Below are 17727 nucleotides of genomic sequence, written 5' to 3' on the forward strand. Positions count from 1 at the left end.
CTGCCCCAAACGCTGCCGTACTTACGCACAGGCAGCCAAAGCCGACCACGGGGAAGCAGAAGAAATGTTCCGTGTCACTCCAACCACCAAGGCCCCCAGGGAGCTCAACGGGACAAAGGAGGACACAGAGAGAGACAAGGTGGAGAAAGAGATTGAGGCAACAGAGAGCCAATCAACAGCACCACCCCCTGAACCTTCCAGTCCTCAGGACAGCGAATCAATGGAGGAGGAGGCAGCAGTGGAAAAGCAGCAGGGGGAGTGGCGGACGGTGAAGAACAAGAAAAGTAAGAGGGAGCGAAGAAGAAGCAAAGGCGTTTCCCAGAGAAGCGGCAAGAGGCGTCTCCCATCCGACACGGATGACAAGGGCAGCAGCTCTTCGGATGAGGAAGTGCCAGAGCGGCACCGACAGAAGAGGCGGCAAAGCTCCAGGGCGTTGGAGGACGAGACACCCGAGCTCCAGAAAATTGGAGACAACAAGGAGACCAACGCACCCCAACTTTGCCTGCAACCTGAGGAGGCCAGTGCACCACAGCCCCTGGAATCTGGGAGCAGTGAGGCAATCATCGCACCCCAGCTCCAGGAAGCCGGGAACAGCAACCCCCCAGAGGGGGTGAGTTTTGGAGAAGCTTCTCCAGCAAAGGTCATCTCAAAATCCGCTCACTACGTGAACCTCCAGATGCCACTGGAGCAGAACACGGCCAAGGAGATCTACCTCAGCCCATCCAAAGTGAAGGAATTTGAGCTCACTACGGGTATGAAGGAGCAGACTAAAGGTCTGGGACTCTCAGAGACAGTGGGTTTGGTAGGAGAATAAATGCTTTAATATGGGTTTAAAGATTGTATCCATAAATGTGCGTAGCATTAAATCTACTACGCGATGTGTTGCGACCTTGGACTACCTAGCCAAGGTCAAAGCTGACCTGTTGTTTCTGCAGGAGTGTGCGATACCGCACCTCAGCTCCTACAGGCAATGGTCACGATGGTGGTCCCACGGGCCATCGATCTGGTCGGGCGGAAACGACTCTCGTTCCTCCGGCCTGGGTATTCTGCTGCGGGGAGGCAACTTCACCGTCTCCGAGGTCAAGGAGGTGGTGGGCGGGCGACTCCTGGTAGCAGACGTAATGTACAAGAACGCTCCACTCCGGTTAATTAACGTGTACGGCCCGGCACAAAGGGCTGAGCGGCTGGAGGTTTTTCAGCAGCTCCCACTGCTGCTGGCGACCTCCAGGCCGGTCATTCTGGGCGGGGACTTCAACTGCATCATCGATGCGGCTGGACGATCCGGCAGGGCCGGAAGCAGATTGGACGCTACGTCCAGATCCCTGATGGAAACAGTTAAGGATGCCAAGCTGCACGACGTCTTCAGCAACCCTGCAGACGGAGCGCAGCGTAGATACACCTGGTCGCGGCCAGACGGGTCCATTCGTTCCAGGATAGACTTCCTGTTTGTGTCCCGTGCATTCACAGTCAGATCCACCGAGGTCAAGCCAGTGTTCTTCTCTGACCACTGCCTCCTACTGGCGGACTGCCACTTGGAGGAAGACCTGAGGGTGGGCAGGGGGGCATGGAAGCTAAATGTGCAACTGCTGACCCCAGAGAACATTGAGGAGCTCAAGAGGGATTACAAAGGTTGGAGAACCGTGAAACCCCTCTTTGAGTCCCTGACACACTGGTGGGAAGTGATCAAGGGAAGCATCAAGAGGTTTTTCATCCTCAAAGGCACCCAGAAAGCTAGAAAGGAACAGAGGGAAATGTCCCGACTCCAGGAAAAGATGCAGAATCTGCTCCGGCTGCAGTCGATGGGGGTCGATGTCAAGGAGGAGCTCCAAGAGGTGAAGGGCCAGCAAGCCTCACACTTTGCCTCGGAGGCCTCCAAGATCATCTTCCGTTCCAGAGTCCGCTCCGTGGAGCAGGATGAGACGTGCTCACGTTTCTTCTTCCAAAAGGTACACAGAGAGCGCTCTGTGATCAGCAGCCTGAAGGAAGAAGACGGCTCAGTAAAGTCATCACGGTCCGACATTCTGAGGATCAGCAAATCCTTTTATGCCGGACTGTATGACGTGAAGCCCACGGACAGCACGGCCTCCCAGTCCTTCCTGTCCTCTATCACGGAGGTCCTAGACCACAGTACGCGGGAGAGCCTAGACAAACCGCTAACTCCTGACGAACTGACTAAGGCCCTCGAGTCCTTCGAGAAGAGTAAAACCCCCGGAAGCGACGGCCTGCCGGCGGAGTTGTATTCGGCTCTGTGGGACTTGATCGGCCCAGACCTGCTAGAAGTGTACGAGAGTATGCGCCTGGCCGGCAGCATGTCAGAATCCATGAGGAAAGGCATCATCACCCTCATCTACAAGCACAAGGGGGAAAGGGAGGAAATTAGAAATTGGCGACCCATTTCACTGTTGAATATGGACTATAAGATTCTGTCCAAGGTCATCGCCAACCGGGTCAAATCCGCTCTGGAATTGGTGATTCACCCTGACCAGACCTGCTCTGTGCCAGGCAGGAAGATCTCTGACAGCCTGGCGCTGCTCAGGGATACGATTGCCTATGTACAGGACAGGGGTGTGGATACCTGCCTCATCAGCTTGGATCAGGAGAAGGCCTTTGACAGAATATCGCACACCTACATGGGGGATGTGCTCTCCAAAATGGGCTTTGGGGAGGGAATTCGAAATTGGATCCAACTGCTCTACACTAACATCAGTAGCGCAGTCTCAATCAATGGGTGGGAAACAGATAGCTTTCCGATTAAATCTGGAGTCAGGCAGGGCTGCCCTCTCTCGCCTGTCCTTTTTGTGTGCTGCATAGAACCCTTTGCCGAGTCCATCAGGAAGGATCCGGGCATAAGAGGAGTGACGATCCCAGGCAGGGGAGGCACTCAGGTAAAAGCCTCCCTGTACATGGACGACGTCGCCGTCTTCTGCTCGGATCCGCTGTCGGTGCGCAGACTGATGCACGTCTGCGACCAGTTCGAACTGGCCTCGGGAGCCAAGGTAAATCGTGGGAAGAGCGAGGCCATGTTCTTTGGGAAGTGGGCTGACCGATCCTTTGTCCCCTTCACTGTCAGGGCTGACGGCCTGAAGGTGCTGGGGATATGGTTCGGAGGGACCGGGGCATGCGTTAGAAACTGGAAGGAGCGAGTGGCTATGGTGAAAAGGAAACTGGGCATGTGGGAGCGACGCTCCCTCTCCATTGCGGGTAAGAACCTGGTCATCAGGTGTGAGGTACTCTCGCTGTTGCTGTACGTGGCGCAGGTCTGGCCCATTCCACACTCCTGCGCGATGGCGATCACTCGAGCCATCTTCCGCTTTATCTGGAGGTCGAAAATGGATCGTGTCTGCAGGGACGCGATGTACAAGCCTCTAGATAAAGGGGGAAAAAACGTGCCCAACATCGCCCTCATACTGATGGCCACCTTTGTGTGCGGCTGCATCAAGCGGTGCGTAGACCCTCAGTACGCAAACACCAAGTGTCACTACGTGCTGAGGTTCTACCTGTCCCCGGTGTTGCGAAGGATGGGTCTGGCCACGCTGCCGCGGAACGCTCCAAGTAGTTGGACCGTGCCGTACCACCTGTCCCTGGTGGAAAAATTTATGCAGAAAAACACCTTTGACCACAAGTCCATCAGGCAGTGGTCAGCACGTAACGTCCTAGAGGCCCTGAGGGATAAGGAGAGGGTGGACCCTGTGGGATGGTTCCCCGAGCAGACTGTCAAAGTCATTTGGCAGAATGCCTCATCGCCAGAACTTTCCAACAAGCACCAAGACGTAGCTTGGCTGGTGGTGAGAAAGGCCCTCCCCGTCAGATCCTTCCTACACGCCAGGAGTCTCACCCCCTCTGCACGATGCCCTCGAGGTGGCTGTGGTGGGGAAGAGACCGTTGTTCACCTCCTTGTGGATTGTGCCTTTGCAAAGAAAGTCTGGAGAGAGATGCAGTGGTTGCTGTCGAGGTTCATCCCGAGCAGTTCTGTGACACAGGACTCTGTGCTCTACGGGCTGTTCCCAGGGACACACACCGAGACAAACATCAACTGCAGCTGGAGGATCATCAACTCGGTGAAAGAGGCGCTTTGGTCTGCCCGAAACTTGTTGGTCTTCCAGCACAAAGATTTGTCCCCGACCGATTGTTGCGGACTGGCACAATCCAAAGTCCAGGACTACGTGCTGAGGGACGCACTAAAGCTTGGGGCAGCTGCCGCAAAGGCGCAATGGGGAAGGGTCGCTGTCTAAGACCTTTCTACCACAGCGCACCGAGAGACTGGGAACTGTTTAGAGCCCCTCGGGCTGTACAGATCAAAATGAAAGGCTGTAAATGACTGTAATATTGTTTGTACTGATGCACCTGGTGATACATTTTGTAAAAGTTTAACCTGGATTGTACCCTTGTAATGTTGTTTTTGAAATGGTTTTGAATGTGATTGAAGATTTTTATGAATAAAGTATATTTTTACAAAAAAAAAAAAAAAAAAAAAAAAAATCTGTTCTGGGAGGTGTCAGCTGTGGCTCAGTCCATAGCACCCTTGCCTTTGAATCAGAAGGTTGTGGGTTCATGTCCCACTCCTGGAAACCAAGAACTGTGATTGTACTCAAAAGAGTTGCAATCTGTGACTGTTGATAACTCAAAAGAAAAAAAAATCTGTTCTGACACGATTGCCTATGTACAGGACAGGGGTGTGGATACCTGCCTCATCAGCTTGGATCAGGAGAAGGCCTTTGACAGAATATCGCACACCTACATGGGGGATGTGCTCTCCAAAATGGGCTTTGGGGAGGGAATTCGAAATTGGATCCAACTGCTCTACACTAACATCAGTAGCGCAGTCTCAATCAATGGGTGGGAAACAGATAGCTTTCCAATTAAATCTGGAGTCAGGCAGGGCTGCCCTCTCTCGCCTGTCCTTTTTGTGTGCTGCATAGAACCCTTTGCCGAGTCCATCAGGAAGGATCCGGGCATAAGAGGAGTGACGATCCCAGGCAGTGGAGGCACTCAGGTAAAAGCCTCCCTGTACATGGACGACGTCGCCGTCTTCTGCTCGGATCCGCTGTCGGTGCGCAGACTGATGCACGTCTGCGACCAGTTCGAACTGGCCTCGGGAGCCAAGGTAAATCGTGGGAAGAGCGAGGCCATGTTCTTTGGGAAGTGGGCTGACCGATCCTTTGTCCCCTTCACTGTCAGGGCTGACGGCCTGAAGGTGCTGGGGATATGGTTCGGAGGGACCGGGGCATGCGTTAGAAACTGGAAGGAGCGAGTGGCTATGGTGAAAAGGAAACTGGGCATGTGGGAGCGACGCTCCCTCTCCATTGCGGGTAAGAACCTGGTCATCAGGTGTGAGGTACTCTCGCTGTTGCTGTACGTGGCGCAGGTCTGGCCCATTCCACACTCCTGCGCGATGGCGATCACTCGAGCCATCTTCCGCTTTATCTGGAGGTCGAAAATGGATCGTGTCTGCAGGGACGCGATGTACAAGCCTCTAGATAAAGGGGGAAAAAACGTGCCCAACATCGCCCTCATACTGATGGCCACCTTTGTGTGCGGCTGCATCAAGCGGTGCGTAGACCCTCAGTACGCAAACACCAAGTGTCACTACGTGCTGAGGTTCTACCTGTCCCCGGTGTTGCGAAGGATGGGTCTGGCCACGCTGCCGCGGAACGCTCCAAGTAGTTGGACCGTGCCGTACCACCTGTCCCTGGTGGAAAAATTTATGCAGAAAAACACCTTTGACCACAAGTCCATCAGGCAGTGGTCAGCACGTAACGTCCTAGAGGCCCTGAGGGATAAGGAGAGGGTGGACCCTGTGGGATGGTTCCCCGAGCAGACTGTCAAAGTCATTTGGCAGAATGCCTCATCGCCAGAACTTTCCAACAAGCACCAAGACGTAGCTTGGCTGGTGGTGAGAAAGGCCCTCCCCGTCAGATCCTTCCTACACGCCAGGAGTCTCACCCCCTCTGCACGATGCCCTCGAGGTGGCTGTGGTGGGGAAGAGACCGTTGTTCACCTCCTTGTGGATTGTGCCTTTGCAAAGAAAGTCTGGAGAGAGATGCAGTGGTTGCTGTCGAGGTTCATCCCGAGCAGTTCTGTGACACAGGACTCTGTGCTCTACGGGCTGTTCCCAGGGACACACACCGAGACAAACATCAACTGCAGCTGGAGGATCATCAACTCGGTGAAAGAGGCGCTTTGGTCTGCCCGAAACTTGTTGGTCTTCCAGCACAAAGAGTTGTCCCCGACCGATTGTTGCGGACTGGCACAATCCAAAGTCCAGGACTACGTGCTGAGGGACGCACTAAAGCTTGGGGCAGCTGCCGCAAAGGCGCAATGGGGAAGGGTCGCTGTCTAAGACCTTTCTACCACAGCGCACCGAGAGACTGGGAACTGTTTAGAGCCCCTCGGGCTGTACAGATCAAAATGAAAGGCTGTAAATGATTGTAATATTGTTTGTACTGATGCACCTGGTGATACATTTTGTAAAAGTTTAACCTGGATTGTACCCTTGTAATGTTGTTTTTGAAATGGTTTTGAATGTGATTGAAGATTTTTATGAATAAAGTATATTTTTACAAAAAAAAAAAAATCTGTTCTTATCAGTTTAATGGTCACGATGGTGGTCCCACGGGCCATCGATCTGGTCGGGCGGAAACGACTCTCGTTCCTCCGGCCTGGGTATTCTGCTGCGGGGAGGCAACTTCACCGTCTCCGAGGTCAAGGAGGTGGTGGGCGGGCGACTCCTGGTAGCAGACGTAATGTACAAGAACGCTCCACTCCGGTTAATTAACGTGTACGGCCCGGCACAAAGGGCTGAGCGGCTGGAGGTTTTTCAGCAGCTCCCACTGCTGCTGGCGACCTCCAGGCCGGTCATTCTGGGCGGGGACTTCAACTGCATCATCGATGCGGCTGGACGATCCGGCAGGGCCGGAAGCAGATTGGACGCTACGTCCAGATCCCTGATGGAAACAGTTAAGGATGCCAAGCTGCACGACGTCTTCAGCAACCCTGCAGACGGAGCGCAGCGTAGATACACCTGGTCGCGGCCAGACGGGTCCATTCGTTCCAGGATAGACTTCCTGTTTGTGTCCCGTGCATTCACAGTCAGATCCACCGAGGTCAAGCCGGTGTTCTTCTCTGACCACTGCCTCCTACTGGCGGACTGCCACTTGGAGGAAGACCTGAGGGTGGGCAGGGGGGCATGGAAGCTAAATGTGCAACTGCTGACCCCAGAGAACATTGAGGAGCTCAAGAGGGATTACAAAGGTTGGAGAACCGTGAAACCCCTCTTTGAGTCCCTGACACACTGGTGGGAAGTGATCAAGGGAAGCATCAAGAGGTTTTTCATCCTCAAAGGCACCCAGAAAGCTAGAAAGGAACAGAGGGAAATGTCCCGACTCCAGGAAAAGATGCAGAATCTGCTCCGGCTGCGGTCGATGGGGGTCGATGTCAAGGAGGAGCTCCAAGAGGTGAAGGGCCAGCAAGCCTCGCACTTTGCCTCGGAGGCCTCCAAGATCATCTTCCGTTCCAGAGTCCGCTCCGTGGAGCAGGAGGAGACGTGCTCACGTTTCTTCTTCCAAAAGGTACACAGAGAGCGCTCTGTGATCAGCAGCCTGAAGGAAGAAGACGGCTCAGTAAAGTCATCACGGTCCGACATTCTGAGGATCAGCAAATCCTTTTATGCCGGACTGTATGACGTGAAGCCCACGGACAGCACGGCCTCCCAGTCCTTCCTGTCCTCTATCACGGAGGTCCTAGACCACAGTACTCGGGAGAGCCTAGACAAACCGCTAACCCCTGACGAACTGACTAAGGCCCTCGAGTCCTTCGAGAAGAGTAAAACCCCCGGAAGCGACGGCCTGCCGGCGGAGTTGTATTCAGCTCTGTGGGACTTGATCGGCCCAGACCTGCTAGAAGTGTACGAGAGTATGCTCCTGGCCGGCAGCATGTCAGAATCCATGAGGAAAGGCATCATCACCCTCATCTACAAGCACAAGGGGGAAAGGGAGGAAATTAGAAATTGGCGACCCATTTCACTGTTGAATATGGACTATAAGATTCTGTCCAAGGTCATCGCCAACCGGGTCAAATCCACTCTGGAATTGGTGATTCACCCTGACCAGACCTGCTCTGTGCCAGGCAGGAAGATCTCTGACAGCCTGGCGCTGCTCAGGGATACGATTGCCTATGTACAGGACAGGGGTGTGGATACCTGCCTCATCAGCTTGGATCAGGAGAAGGCCTTTGACAGAATATCGCACACCTACATGGGGGATGTGCTCTCCAAAATGGGCTTTGGGGAGGGAATTCGAAATTGGATCCAACTGCTCTACACTAACATCAGTAGCGCAGTCTCAATCAATGGGTGGGAAACAGATAGCTTTCCAATTAAATCTGGAGTCAGGCAGGGCTGCCCTCTCTCGCCTGTCCTTTTTGTGTGCTGCATAGAACCCTTTGCCGAGTCCATCAGGAAGGATCCGGGCATAAGAGGAGTGACGATCCCAGGCAGTGGAGGCACTCAGGTAAAAGCCTCCCTGTACATGGACGACGTCGCCGTCTTCTGCTCGGATCCGCTGTCGGTGCGCAGACTGATGCACGTCTGCGACCAGTTCGAACTGGCCTCGGGAGCCAAGGTAAATCGTGGGAAGAGCGAGGCCATGTTCTTTGGGAAGTGGGCTGACCGATCCTTTGTCCCCTTCACTGTCAGGGCTGACGGCCTGAAGGTGCTGGGGATATGGTTCGGAGGGACCGGGGCATGCGTTAGAAACTGGAAGGAGCGAGTGGCTATGGTGAAAAGGAAACTGGGCATGTGGGAGCGACGCTCCCTCTCCATTGCGGGTAAGAACCTGGTCATCAGGTGTGAGGTACTCTCGCTGTTGCTGTACGTGGCGCAGGTCTGGCCCATTCCACACTCCTGCGCGATGGCGATCACTCGAGCCATCTTCCGCTTTATCTGGAGGTCGAAAATGGATCGTGTCTGCAGGGACGCGATGTACAAGCCTCTAGATAAAGGGGGAAAAAACGTGCCCAACATCGCCCTCATACTGATGGCCACCTTTGTGTGTGGCTGCATCAAGCGGTGCGTAGACCCTCAGTACGCAAACACCAAGTGTCACTACGTGCTGAGGTTCTACCTGTCCCCGGTGTTGCGAAGGATGGGTCTGGCCACGCTGCCGCGGAACGCTCCAAGTAGTTGGACCGTGCCGTACCACCTGTCCCTGGTGGAAAAATTTATGCAGAAAAACACCTTTGACCACAAGTCCATCAGGCAGTGGTCAGCACGTAACGTCCTAGAGGCCCTGAGGGATAAGGAGAGGGTGGACCCTGTGGGATGGTTCCCCGAGCAGACTGTCAAAGTCATTTGGCAGAATGCCTCATCGCCAGAACTTTCCAACAAGCACCAAGACGTAGCTTGGCTGGTGGTGAGAAAGGCCCTCCCCGTCAGATCCTTCCTACACGCCAGGAGTCTCACCCCCTCTGCACGATGCCCTCGAGGTGGCTGTGGTGGGGAAGAGACCGTTGTTCACCTCCTTGTGGATTGTGCCTTTGCAAAGAAAGTCTGGAGAGAGATGCAGTGGTTGCTGTCGAGGTTCATCCCGAGCAGTTCTGTGACACAGGACTCTGTGCTCTACGGGCTGTTCCCAGGGACACACACCGAGACAAACATCGACTGCAGCTGGAGGATCATCAACTCGGTGAAAGACGCGCTTTGGTCTGCCCGAAACTTGTTGGTCTTCCAGCACAAAGAGTTGTCCCCGACCGATTGTTGCGGACTGGCACAATCCAAAGTCCAGGACTACGTGCTGAGGGACGCACTAAAGCTTGGGGCAGCTGCCGCAAAGGCGCAATGGGGAAGGGTCGCTGTCTAAGACCTTTCTACCACAGCGCACCGAGAGACTGGGAACTGTTTAGAGCCCCTCGGGCTGTACAGATTAAAATGAAAGGCTGTAAATGATTGTAATATTGTTTGTACTGATGCACCTGGTGATACATTTTGTAAAAGTTTAACCTGGATTGTACCCTTGTAATGTTGTTTTTGAAATGGTTTTGAATGTGATTGAAGATTTTTTATGAATAAAGTATATTTTTACAATAAAAAAAAAAAAAAAAAAAAAATCTGTTCTTATCAGTTTAATATCTGATACGTCCCTTATCTGGGGACCATATATTAAATTGATTTTTGGAGCAGGGAGATGGAATAGGGGCTTGCTCCGTCCACTCCACGCATCGACCCGGTATTGCAGTATCTCTGGGAACGGTGCACCCTCCCCTTTCCAGGGGATTTTCAATGCTAAAAATAGTTTTCTTACAAACATCTGCTTTCTTTACTTCTCAACATGTACATGTTCCAAAATCCAACTTTCTTTGGAAAAACTCAGCAAGTCTGGCAGCATCGGCGGAGAAGAAACCAGTCAACGTTTCGAGCCCTCATGGCCCTTCAGCAGAACTGAAGCATAGTTTCAACAAGGGAGAAATATAAATTGGTTTAAGGTGGGTGGGGGGGAAGAGACACATTGAGGGTGTGGTGTGAGCAGATAATCAAAAGATGTCAGAGACAAAAGGGTCAAAGAGGTGTTGAAGGTGGTGGTCTTTGTCTGAGAAAAGTGCTAATTAAGAATGCAAGACAGGATATTCAAAGTACAGCTCTAGTGGGGGTGGGGTGGAAAGACTAAAGGTCTTTAGTCATTCTTAATTAGCACTTTTCTCAGACAAAGACCACCACCTTCAACACCTCTTTGACCCTTTTGTCTCTGACATCTTTTGATTATCTGCTCACACCACACCCTCAATGTGTCTCTTCCCCCCCCACCCACCTTAAACCAATTTATATTTCTCCCTTGTTGAAACTATGCTTCAGTTCTGCTGAAGGGCCATGAGGGCTCGAAACGTTGACTGGTTTCTTCTCCGCCGATGCTGCCAGACTTGCTGAGTTTTTCCAGGTAATTCTGTTTTTATTTTGTTTTGGATTTCCAGCATCCGCAGTAGCTTTTAGCTTTTTGTTTTTATCCAACTTTCTTTCTTTCTCTCTCTCTCTCTCTCTCTCTCACTCACTCACCCGCAGCAGCTACACACAAAAAACACGCACGCTCACCCAACACTCACAGACAGCACTCTCATCTCACAAACACTCTACCTCACTTATACAAAAACAGCTTTCACTTGCAAATACACCTCTCAAACACTCTCTCAGCTGCACCTTTCGCCTCACAACATTTTAAACCAGCTCTCTGCTGCCGCTGCCGCTGCTGCTGCTGACACAGCAACAATCAAAACTCACACCTCAAAGCTCACACACTTTACACAGCTACTCCGAAACCTCTACATCCACATTCACACAATCCTTACATTGCACAAGGAGCCCATTCCGCCCGTCGTGCCTGCACCAGCTCTCCCGGTGAACATTTCACCTCGTGCCTTTCTCCTGCCTTCTCCACGTAACCCGGCACATGCTTTCTTTTCAAATAATCATCTCATTCCCTCTTCAATTGAACCTGCCTCCGCCGCGCTATCAGGTGGTGCATTCCAGACCCTGACCGCTCGCTGCTCCTATCGCTTTTGCTTCTTTTGCCAGTTACTTTAAACCTGTGCCCTCTCCTTCTCGATCCTTGCCCCGGTGCAAACAGTTTCTCCCTATCTACTCTCTCCAGAGCCCTCATGATTTTCAATACCTCTATCAAGTCTCCTCTCAGACTTCTTTTCCCCAAGGAATACAGTCCCAACTTCTCCAATCTTACTTCATAACTCAACTTCCTCGCCCCTGGAACCAAACTCGTAAACCTCTTCTGCACTCTCTCCAATGCCTCCACTACCTTCCTAAAATGCAAGTCAAAATGCAATCCCTCAGAGTCGGCATGGCTTTACGAAGAGTAAATCGTGTTTGACTAATTTGCTAGAGTTCTTTGAAGATGTGACAAGCAAAGTGGATAACGGGGATCCTGTAGATGTAGTATGTCTGGACTTCCAGAAGGCATTTGATAAGGTGCCGCACAAAAGATTAATACACAAGATAAGATCACACGCAGCTAAGGGTAATATATTAGCTTGGATAGAGGATTGGCTAACCAACAGAAAGCAGAGAGTCAAGATAAATGGGTCTTTTGTGGATGCCAAGCTGTAACTAGTGGGGTGCCACAGGGTTCGGTCCTCGGGCCCCAACTATTTACTTGGATTCAGGAGTAGAAGGTACTATAGCTAAATTTGCAGATGACACCAAAATAGGTGGGAAAGTAAGTTGCAATGAAGAAATAAGAAATTTACAAATGGATATGGACAGGTTAGGTGAATGGGCCAAAATTTGGCAGATGGAGTTTAACTAAGTTAAATAAGTTTAATAAGTGTGCGGTTATCCATTTTGGTCAGAAGAATAAAAAGGCGACTTATTATTCAAATGGAGAGAAACTTCAGAAATGCTTCAGCACAGAGGGATCTGGGTGTCCTCGCGCACGAATCGCTGAAAGCTAGTATGCAGGTACAGCAGGTAACAAGGAAGGCAAATGGAATCGCTTCTCGGCCTTTTGGCTAAGATCAAGTGTTGCAGGGGCGACACCATGGTCCTGCCATGGCAAGGTCGGGATGGAAGGGCGAAAACCAATCGCAATCCGAATTCATACCGTGGGTTACCTATCACCGTCCGAGTCACGGTGAACCACAGCGACGAAGGAGGATCACCTATGGATCGGGGCTTCTTCACCAGGAGGATCCTGTTGAAGGCGTGCGGCTTCCAAGCTACGGAGATCTTCACCCTGCACGACTCCCGCAAAGGTGGTTATTTCGACGTGACGTTCAAGCAAGTGGCAGACTGCGTCCGGCTCCTGAGGGTGTTCGAGGAGAAGAGAGACCTGCCGGAGATGAAGATCCTGACGGCGGAGCCGCACTTTTCTCTGCCGTTGCAACGGGAACGTGAGGTGATGGTGCATGTGTACAACCCCTTCGTCCCTGTCGCCGACGTGGTCACCTTCCTCACCAGGTACTTCGATAAGGTGGGGAGCGGCACCGAGATTCGAGACGACTTGGGGATCTGGACAGGCAAACGCCTGTTTAAGGTCACGCTAAAGACCGATGGTAAGGGAGCCATTTTCCACCCTCCTTCCAGTTTCGCAATCGGGGGAAACCGTGGCTACCTGGTCTACGCTGGGCAACCCAAGCATTGTCGCTCATGCGGCAAGGCTGGTCATGTGGCGGCCAACTGCAGCGCCTCCCTCTGCAAGATCTGCAAACAGGAAGGGCACCAGACAAAAGACTGCAAACAGGCCAAGTGCTGCAACCTGTGTGGCGAGGCAAGTCACCTCTACAGGACCTGCCCCAAACGCTGCCGTACTTACGCACAGGCAGCCAAAGCCGACCACGGGGAAGCAGAAGAAATGTTTCGTGTCACTCCAACCACCAAGGCCCCCAGGGAGCTCAACGGGACAAAGGAGGACACAGAGAGAGACAAGGTGGAGAAAGAGATTGAGGCAACAGAGAGCCAATCAACAGCACTACCCCCTGAACCTTCCAGTCCTCAGGACAACGAATCAATGGAGGAGGAGGCAGCAGTGGAAAAGCAGCAGGGGGAGTGGCGGACGGTGAAGAACAAGAAAAGTAAGAGGGAGCGAAGAAGAAGCAAAGGCGTTTCCCAGAGAAGCGGCAAGAGGCGTCTCCCATCCGACACGGATGACAAGGGCAGCAGCTCTTCGGATGATGAAGTGCCAGAGCGGCACCGACAGAAGAGGCGGCAAAGCTCCAGGGCGTTGGAGGACGAGACACCCGAGCTCCAGAAAATTGGAGACAACAAGGAGACCAGCGCACCCCAACTTTGCCTGCAACCTGAGGAGGCCAGTGCACCACAGCCCCTGGAATCTGGGAGCAGTGAGGCAATCATCGCACCCCAGCTCCAGGAAGCCGGGAACAGCAACACCCCAGAGGGGGTGAGTTTTGGAGAAGCTTCTCCAGCAAAGGTCATCTCAAAATCCGCTCGCTACGTGAACCTCCAGATGCCACTGGAACAGAACACGGCCAAGGAGATCTACCTCAGCCCATCCAAAGTGAAGGAATTTGAGCTCACTACGGGTATGAAGGAGCAGACTAAAGGTCTGGGACTCTCAGAGACAGTGGGTTTGGTAGGAGAATAAATGCTTTAAAATGGGTTTAAAGATTGTATCCATAAATGTGCGTAGCATTAAATCTACTACGCGATGTGTTGCGACCTTGGACTACCTAGCCAAGGTCAAAGCTGACCTGTTGTTTCTGCAGGAGTGTGCGATACCGCACCTCAGCTCCTACAGGCAATGGTCACGATGGTGGTCCCACGGGCCATCGATCTGGTCGGGCGGAAACGACTCTCGTTCCTCCGGCCTGGGTATTCTGCTGCGGGGAGGCAACTTCACCGTCTCCGAGGTCAAGGAGGTGGTGGGCGGGCGACTCCTGGTAGCAGACGTAATGTACAAGAACGCTCCACTCCGGTTAATTAACGTGTACGGCCCGGCACAAGGGGCTGAGCGGCTGGAGGTTTTTCAGCAGCTCCCACTGCTGCTGGCGACCTCCAGGCCGGTCATTCTGGGCGGGGACTTCAACTGCATCATCGATGCGGCTGGACGATCCGGCAGGGCCGGAAGCAGATTGGACGCTACGTCCAGATCCCTGATGGAAACAGTTAAGGATGCCAAGCTGCACGACGTCTTCAGCAACCCTGCAGACGGAGCGCAGCGTAGATACACCTGGTCGCGGCCAGACGGGTCCATTCGTTCCAGGATAGACTTCCTGTTTGTGTCCCGTGCATTCACAGTCAGATCCACCGAGGTCAAGCCGGTGTTCTTCTCTGACCACTGCCTCCTACTGGCGGACTGCCACTTGGAGGAAGACCTGAGGGTGGGCAGGGGGGCATGGAAGCTAAATGTGCAACTGCTGACCCCAGAGAACATTGAGGAGCTCAAGAGGGATTACAAAGGTTGGAGAACCGTGAAACCCCTCTTTGAGTCCCTGACACACTGGTGGGAAGTGATCAAGGGAAGCATCAAGAGGTTTTTCATCCGCAAAGGCACCCAGAAAGCTAGAAAGGAACAGAGGGAAATGTCCTGACTCCAGGAAAAGATGCAGAATCTGCTCCGGCTGCAGTCGATGGGGGTGGATGTCAAGGAGGAGCTCCAAGAGGTGAAGGGCCAGCAAGCCTCGCACTTTGCCTCGGAGGCCTCCAAGATCATCTTCCGTTCCAGAGTCCGCTCCGTGGAGCAGGATGAGACGTGCTCACGTTTCTTCTTCCAAAAGGTACACAGAGAGCGCTCTGTGATCAGCAGCCTGAAGGAAGAAGACGGCTCAGTAAAGTCATCACGGTCCGACATTCTGAGGATCAGCAAATCCTTTTATGGCGGACTGTATGACGTGAAGCCCACGGACAGCACGGCCTCCCAGTCCTTCCTGTCCTCTATCACGGAGGTCTTAGACCACAGTACGCGGGAGAGCCTAGACAAACCGCTAACTCCTGACGAACTGACTAAGGCCCTCGAGTCCTTCGAGAAGAGTAAAACCCCCGGAAGCGACGGCCTGCCGGCGGAGTTGTATTCGGCTCTGTGGGACTTGATCGGCCCAGACCTGCTAGCAGTGTACGAGAGTATGCTCCTGGCCGGCAGCATGTCAGAATCCATGAGGAAAGGCATCATCACCCTCATCTACAAGCACAAGGGGGAAAGGGAGGAAATTAGAAATTGGCGACCCATTTCACTGTTGAATGTGGACTATAAGATTCTGTCCAAGGTCATCGCCAACCGGGTCAAATCCGCTCTGGAATTGGTGATTCACCCTGACCAGACCTGCTCTGTGCCAGGCAGGAAGATCTCTGACAGCCTGGCGCTGCTCAGGGATACGATTGCCTATGTACAGGACAGGGGTGTGGATACCTGCCTCATCAGCTTGGATCAGGAGAAGGCCTTTGACAGAATATCGCACACCTACATGGGGGATGTGCTCTCCAAAATGGGCTTTGGGGAGGGAATTCGAAATTGGATCCAACTGCTCTACACTAACATCAGTAGCGCAGTCTCAATCAATGGGTGGGAAACAGATAGCTTTCCCATTAAATCTGGAGTCAGGCAGGGCTGTCCTCTCTCGCCTGTCCTTTTCGTGTGCTGCATAGAACCCTTTGCCGAGTCCATCAGGAAGGATCCGGGCATAAGAGGAGTGACGATCCCAGGCAGTGGAGGCACTCAGGTAAAAGCCTCCCTGTACATGGACGACGTCGCCGTCTTCTGCTCGGATCCGCTGTCGGTGCGCAGACTGATGCACGTCTGCGACCAGTTCGAACTGGCCTCGGGAGCCAAGGTAAATCGTGGGAAGAGCGAGGCCATGTTCTTTGGGAACTGGGCTGACCGATCCTTTGTCCCCTTCACTGTCAGGGCTGACGGCCTGAAGGTGCTGGGGATATGGTTCGGAGGGACCGGGGCATGCGTTAGAAACTGGAAGGAGCGAGTGGCTATGGTGAAAAGGAAACTGGGCATGTGGGATCGACGCTCCCTCTCCATTGCGGGTAAGAACCTGGTCATCAGGTGTGAGGTACTCTCGCTGTTGCTGTACGTGGCGCAGGTCTGGCCCATTCCAGACTCCTGCGCGACGGCGATCACTCGAGCCATCTTCCGCTTTATCTGGAGGTCGAAAATGGATCGTGTCCGCAGGGACGCGATCTACAAGCCTCTAGATAAAGGGGGAAAAAACGTGCCCAACATCGCCCTCATACTGATGGCCACCTTTGTGTGCGGCTGCATCAAGCGGTGCGTAGACCCTCAGTACGCAAACACCAAGCGTCACTACGTGCTGAGGTTCTACCTGTCCCCGGTGTTGCGAAGGATGGGTCTGGCCACGCTGCCGCGGAACGCTCCAAGTAGTTGGACCGTGCCGTACCACCTGTCCCTGGTGGAAAAATTGATGCAGAAAAACACCTTTGACCACAAGTCCATCAGGCAGTGGTCAGCACGTAACGTCCTAGAGGCCCTGAGGGATAAGGAGAGGGTGGACCCTGTGGGATGGTTCCCCGAGCAGACTGTCAAAGTCATTTGGCAGAATGCCTCATCGCCAGAACTTTCCAACAAGCACCAAGACGTAGCTTGGCTGGTGGTGAGAAAGGCCCTCCCCGTCAGATCCTTCCTACACGCCAGGAAGCTCACCCCCTCTGCACGTTGCCCTCGAGGTGGCTGTGGTGGGGAAGAGACCGTTGTCCACCTCCTTGTGGATTGTGCCTTTGCAAAGAAAGTCTGGAGAGAGATGCAGTGGTTGCTGTCGAGGTTCATCCCGAGCAGTTCTGTGACACAGGACTCTGTGCTCTACGGGCTGTTCCCAGGGACACACACCGAGACAAACATCAACTGCAGCTGGAGGATCATCAACTCGGTGAAAGAGGCGCTTTGGTCTGCCCGAAACTTGTTGGTCTTCCAGCACAAAGAGTTGTCCCCGACCGATTGTTGCGGACTGGCACAATCCAAAGTCCAGGACTACGTGCTGAGGGACGCACTAAAGCTTGGGGCAGCTGCCGCAAAGGCGCAATGGGGAAGGGTCGCTGTCTAAGACCTTTCTACCACAGCGCACCGAGAGACTGGGAACTGTTTAGAGCCCCTCGGGCTGTACAGATCAAAATGAAAGGCTGTAAATGATTGTAATATTGTTTGTACTAATGCACCTGGTGATACATTTTGTAAAAGTTTAACCCTGGATTGTACCCTTGTAAGGTTGTTTTTGAAATGGTGTGGAATGTGATTGAAGATATTTTATGAATAAAGT

At 53.0% G+C, this 17727-nt stretch overlaps 1 non-coding gene across 1 annotated transcript; it reads left to right on the forward strand.

Moving 5' to 3' along the window:
- Window positions 1–10066: 10066 nt before the first annotated feature.
- LOC144674039 (U2 spliceosomal RNA) lies at window positions 10067–10254 on the forward strand. Its single transcript, XR_013574462.1, has one exon. It is a non-coding gene; the product is annotated as a U2 spliceosomal RNA (small nuclear RNA).
- The last annotated feature ends 7473 nt before the right edge of the window (window positions 10255–17727 follow it).

This window comes from Cetorhinus maximus, unplaced genomic scaffold, assembly GCF_964194155.1.
Source record: "Cetorhinus maximus unplaced genomic scaffold, sCetMax3.hap1.1 HAP1_SCAFFOLD_540, whole genome shotgun sequence".
In the NCBI taxonomy this organism is placed as follows: Eukaryota; Metazoa; Chordata; class Chondrichthyes; order Lamniformes; family Cetorhinidae; genus Cetorhinus; species Cetorhinus maximus.